Source organism: Argiope bruennichi, chromosome 2, assembly GCF_947563725.1.
Source record: "Argiope bruennichi chromosome 2, qqArgBrue1.1, whole genome shotgun sequence".
NCBI lineage: Eukaryota > Metazoa > Arthropoda > Arachnida > Araneae > Araneidae > Argiope > Argiope bruennichi.
The window spans coordinates 6124688-6131380 of record NC_079152.1 but is presented as its reverse complement, the minus strand read 5'-3'; positions in this window follow the sequence as shown (position 1 = coordinate 6131380).

The following is a 6693-nucleotide window of genomic DNA, read 5'->3' as shown; positions in this document are numbered from 1 at the left end:
AGATTTAAGAACCATAAGGACGAAAGATCTTAATCTAGTGAGGAATTTGCATGAAGAACGCAATACGTAGAAATAACTTGGTGCCATGTTTCACCTTTCAATCGTCAAATTCTAGTGCTAAAGAATCGAAACCGGAATGGCTAGTAAGGTATAAGAGGGTTGGGAAAGAGCTGGCTTAAGAGGATTTGTCGTCATCTGGCATGGATGAAAGATTACTAGGTACTTCTTTCAATATCCCCTCTCACAACATGAAAACGAGACTAATTTTACCGATCCCAGAAAGATCTAGGATAAATTCAATGTTCTGTGACATTCTCAGGATAATCTGATGTCGTGAAAATGTCAGATTTTTTTTGAAAAATTAGGATATGGTAAAACAACTACGGTTATTAAATTTCTGATTTCAGGAGATCAATATCTGTGGTCAAGATATTTTGCCTACACGTTTTATGTCAATACCTTAAGTTCAAAGTGTACATCATCGATAGGGTTGAAAATCATATGGGGATATTGACAGCTTTTATAAGGAAAGCTATCTTTAGCAGCAATGCCAATCAAAGCGAACTTTGTAGGAATGCAGTTAAATCGGATATAAATCCTGAGAGAATTTGTGGCCATCCTTCAAAACCGAAGGACTTTTTAACAAGCCAGGCTGTCATGGATGATGCACTGGTGCTCCACCAATCGGCTCACTTCATGAGTGGGAAATCTAAATGTGTCGACAACCCGAGTGGCTGTCATCATCGTCACCAATAATCAACATGCGCGATGATTCCCTGTAGTGCTTCTTGCAGCAAAACGGTGCACCCACGAATTTGGACAAGGCTCTCTGCATTGGAAAACGTACTTTATGAAAGTACTCCAGAAGTGACCACGCAAGTCATCTCTTCTAAATTCTGTCATTTTTTTAAATGTGATTGTAGGATGATTGTGAACAGTTTGGCAACTTGTGTAATGAGAATTTCTCGAATATGAGCTAGAAATTGCATTTTTCATGACAACCTGAAATAAAACTGAATTGCGTTTACTGCTGTTAATTTCATTCGTTGTCTTTACAAACATTAGCATAACTTTTCCTATTGTAACATTACCATGCAGATTATCTTATACGCATTCTATATTCCACATCAAGGCAAGGAATAGCTAACAAATGAAATAGCGATGCTTCTTTGCTTAACGTAATTGTCCTTTCTCTACAAAAGGCTTAATTGTATTTGTTCAACACGGTTCATCCGGGAATTAGCCATAATATCAAAGGTCTCTTGGGGGAGGAGATTCCTTCTTTTAAACTATCTTAATCGTGTGACTTTTTTGGTGTTAACGATTCCTAATTTGAGAACACGTTTGAATATCTTTCTGTAACTGTGAATAATCTCCTTATTGAAAGTAAAACTCTAAAACCCCGAGTGTGTGTCTCTTTGCCCCCCGAGTGTGTGTCTCTTTGCCCCCCGAGTGTGTGTCTCTTTGCCCCCCGAGTGTGTGTCTCTTTGCCCCCCGAGTGTGTGTCTCTTTGCCCCCCGAGTGTGTGTCTCTTTGCCCCCCGAGTGTGTGTCTCTTTGCCCCCCGAGTGTGTGTCTCTTTGCCCCCCGAGTGTGTGTCTCTTTGCCCCCCGAGTGTGTGTCTCTTTGCCCCCCGAGTGTGTGTCTCTTTGCCCCCCGAGTGTGTGTCTCTTTGCCCCCCGAGTGTGTGTCTCTTTGCCCCCCGAGTGTGTGTCTCTTTGCCCCCCGAGTGTGTGTCTCTTTGCCCCCCGAGTGTGTGTCTCTTTGCCCCCCGAGTGTGTGTCTCTTTGCCCCCCGAGTGTGTGTCTCTTTGCCCCCCGAGTGTGTGTCTCTTTGCCCCCCGAGTGTGTGTCTCTTTGCCCCCCGAGTGTGTGTCTCTTTGCCCCCCGAGTGTGTGTCTCTTTGCCCCCCGAGTGTGTGTCTCTTTGCCCCCCGAGTGTGTGTCTCTTTGCCCCCCGAGTGTGTGTCTCTTTGCCCCCCGAGTGTGTGTCTCTTTGCCCCCCGAGTGTGTGTCTCTTTGCCCCCCCCCGAGTGTGTGTCTCTTTGCCCCCCCCCGAGTGTGTGTCTCTTTGCCCCCCCCCGAGTGTGTGTGTGTGTGTGTGTCTCTTTGCCCCCCCCCGAGTGTGTGTGTGTGTGTGTGTCTCTTTGCCCCCCCCCGAGTGTGTGTGTGTGTGTGTGTCTCTTTGCCCCCCCCCGAGTGTGTGTGTGTGTGTGTGTCTCTTTGCCCCCCCCCGAGTGTGTGTGTGTGTGTGTCTCTTTGCCCCCCCCCGAGTGTGTGTGTGTCTCTTTGCCCCCCCCCCCGAGTGTGTGTGTGTCTCTTTGCCCCCCCCCCCGAGTGTGTGTGTGTCTCTTTGCCCCCCCCCCGAGTGTGTGTGTGTCTGTCTTATTTGGTAAGAGCTTCTTAAATTCAGCGGCATATTAATACCGAGATTTTATTGTACCTTTCTACATGAAGACCAGTTATTGAAGGGAGAAGTTCGATGTCGGTTCATGGGTTCGTTTAATGGGTTTTAGGAACGAATGTAGAATTAAGCATCTTGCAGAGAAATGGAAGTTAAATTAAGCAGGAAAGTATCGTCTTCATTTTATGTTGTCATCTCTTCCGTGTCTTGATATGGAATGCAGAGTTTTTAAAGGATCATCTACATAGTAGTGTTGTGATTGGAAAAGCTATATTAATGAATTCAGTGTTGTTAAAATCGATTAACAGAAATGAATACGAATTTTTGTTTCAGGTTACAGCTAAAAGAAATTTCTAGCCCGTATTTTAGAAATGTTTATAATTGTTGCCAAACTATTCACAATTTTCTCAGTTTGGCAAATGTAGTTTCAGAAGCGATATCCTGCGTGGTTGCTTCTGGAATACTTACTTTCATAACGATTGATTTACGATGCTGAGAGCCTTGTGGAGGCACTGTATTCTTCAGGAGGCACTACAGGGAATCATCGCTCATGTTGGCGATGACAACGGCCATTCGAGTAGTCCAGTTTAACGACACGGTTATAGATTTCCTATTCATGGAGTGAAAAATTAGAGCAGACTGGTGGAGCACGAGTGTATCTTGTATAGCCCATGCTGTCATGGATACGTCCTTCAATTTCGGAGGATGGCCTCAAATTACCTCCAGAACTTTACTGAAGCTGCATCCTTTACACAGCCATATGTAGTGACATTGATGCTAGTGCAACACTCAATGACTAGCTGTATTGCCAACTACAGCTATCCGTTGAGTGTTGTATAAAACCTCGACGATTTCCAACTCTAACAATGATTCACATTGTGATTTAGGTGGCATTGACACAAAAGGGCAAGATATCCTGACCACAATCTCCTGGTATCAGAAATTTAGCAACTGATTTTGATATTGCTTCACTTTAAGAATCGTTTATTTTCAGGGCATAAGATTATCTAGAGAATGCCACAGAAACGAAAGCTGTCGTATCTTTGTAATCCTTCTGCAATTTCTGATCTTGAGGCATTTTGGTGAGCACGTTGAGGAATTGCGCGAAATGGTAATCTAGGATAACTTCAATGTTTTAGACGCTAATCTTCTTGGGATCGACAAAATTAGCCTTGATTTTATTTTGTCGAAGAGATATTGGAAAACAGACCTAGTAATCGTCATCTGGCCATGATGTCAGACACGTTCCTCTTAAGCTGATCTTTATTCGCAAATGTTCATAGGCAGGAAACGTTACTCATCTGTAATCCATTTTTTGGACCTACCAAACTCAAAAATTAAGTTCAAGCAAAAACAATTATTCTAAAATTTTTTGAAATTTTGTGCAGTTTAGTTAAAAATCGTAAACGATTCTGAAAATTAAATATACTATAGAAAATGCAATTTGCAAAATGTGGACGTAGATCATAGGCAAGATAGTAAAGAAAAAAAACTTTCAGATATATTTAGCTTCTTTTTAGATAAAACTAGACGTCAAACGGTTAATATAACCACATTCCGCCTAATGTATTAATCCAAAATTCCCCATAAGAAATAAAATATGCAACTGCATGATAGGTTAATTTAACTTTGTGATATCTAAAACATTGATTTTTGTGCTTTGTTCCATTAATTCGAAATCATTGTTTTCTTAATGGCTTCTTATTCTTGCGCCTTGATTTTAAGCATAAGTCTTCAAAAGCAAATTTTGACTTTTCGTCGAGGAGAAAATTCTCGTATATACTAGTTCGAAAATGCAACGAACATTTGAAGTAAAATTTTCTGTTGTGCTAAGACTAAAAATTAATTCGTGTTAATAAAGTGGTTTCTTATTTAATCCGATAAAGTAAGTTCTCCCATTTACTGCAAAACTTAAAAATAAACAATCCGTGCTAGTTAGATGCGTGCATTCTTCAGAGAAAAAAATTGGGCACTCCCTTCAACTTATAGGAAACTGCACATCGGAAAATATGAATAATAGTATTTCATGTATTTCAACATTGATTGAAATGAGAGGAAAAAGCATTACTCGATTGGGTATCTTGGATAACGACTTTTCTGAAAAGTGGGTTGTTAGCTGTATGCTTAACTTAATGCCTCCATATTCATTTCATAACTTTGTCATAGATATGACTATCAATACATATTTAATAAAATGCAATTTTGAACTCAAACACAGCTGCAGTTGATTTTCAGTTGGCTGCAATATACAAAAGGGCTCTCTAAATGGACAAATGCATTAAAATTACCCCCATTTTCAATCATGTTTCGTAATTTGATTCTTGGTCTATGCAATGGTTCTCTTGTACTTGTCAGTCTTCCATCATTCGGTTTCCAAAGATTCTTTTAGCGCAGCTCTTTGAAGGTTCTATACTCTAACAGTGTCGGTCTTTCTTGGCCGTTTGTTTAAAAGCTTGTCAGCTATTTTGTTCTCTTTATTCGATATATGCTTTAGTCCATATTACCTTTATGTTGGAATGCTTCAGAAGCGTTGCTGTGATACGTTTTCTATTCAACTGTTTTTGTGCGTTGCAAGTCTAAAAGTTGCCAATTTTGCGTCGAAAATCAATTGGATGGACCAATTATGGGAAATATCTGCTCTCAGATGCAATACGTAACACCAACTACAAGTTGGGTCTTAGTCATCTGTGTATACATGTCAATGTAAAACTGCAAAATGCCAGTCTCCAAGTGAGGTTTGTTCTTGGACGAAGTATCTTGAGGAGTTTTCTGTCCAATTTGCGGCTTTATATTATGTGGATTTAATGTCAACAGTCTTAATCTGCAGAGGCTGGTCATTCTATTTTCCATTTCTTGAGATTAGTCAACCTCTAAATGAAATGGTGCTGTCTATAATTTATATCCACAACTCTGTAATAGGCAGTCAATGTTCGGTTTTCGAACATCCTATAACGTCTCTGGTCACCAATGTGATAGGATGCCAATTTTAATGTGTATACGATTAACTAGGCAGTGCCGGAGGTTAAAATAAAAGGTTAGCATTGAAAGTATTCCAGTTGGCTTGCATCTGTGAATTTTTGTTAGTTTTTCAATATCCAAGGCAGCTACTCTCCAATTGCCTGTATTGTTCCAAGTTTTTTTTAACGTTGGATATCATATTGTCATTTGTTGTGGGAAGGAATTGCATATTTTTAAAAATATTCTCAATACTTGGTTTTGAGTTTCTAGTTTAATATTTCAACTTGAAAAGTATACTATACTTAAATATCAAGTGAAAATTCCAGAAGCCATTAACTTGTTTGACTTCACCAATGACTACCAACAATAAGAGCCATGGTTATGGGCATATATTGATCAATTCTGAGAACATATGTCCTAAATATTTAGGAATTCCATTTGACTGAGCGAAGAGACTGCGTAGAAAACTTTTATTGCCTTCTGGTAAGCTACTTAATTTTGACTTATCTTCAGAAATTTATCTCGACTGATAAATCCCAGGCAGACAAAGCAGGGCTTTACTTCCTGTTTAAAATTTTTTCCTAGAGAAATCTCGTAACTGATTCAGCCAAGGTACCGTTTGAGTTTTTAATGATCGTATTTAGCATCTAAATAAAATTCAAATGTCATTTTGATCCAAAAACTGCCTGAAATCCACAAGTCGCAGGTGTTCGATGGAAGTGTTCTGTCTCCAGAATGAAATTGAATGGTTGGATAGACTCGAACTCTCTTACTAGTAATCTGATTTACTCCGTTTCGTAATGGAGATAAATATTGTATATTTGAGGTTAGGCATAGGAATCATTATCCTTCTAAATGCTTAAAAACCCCGATCTTCGATCCTTCTGACTTTCATAAGACTACAGGTGAAGAAACTGGCTTTCTCAGTTTCCATTTGCTCTCGTCCATAAAAATCTCTCGGTGAATTAGATGCCATTTCTAAGACTGTTTATACAGATTTGTATATAGGATTAGATTTGTTCATAAGCAAATTTATAAGCCAGTTTTAAACTTGAATCTCTGCCAACTAAATATTATTTTAATTTACTTGTAATTCTTCTCTATCTTAACCAAGTAAAAAGTTCCTTAAAAGGAAACGCAACTACTGATTAACAACCAATATTATTTGATTTCGGCAAGTCTCTTTACATTTGAATAAATTGTATTTAAGCCTAAAGCATGCACGAGATTCAATGTCCTCGTAACAATATCAGTGGAATGCTGAGGCTAAATTTTTCCGCACATTTTTCTCTGCATACGCTTGTGCTGACTGGATTGCACAAATTTATTGTAGG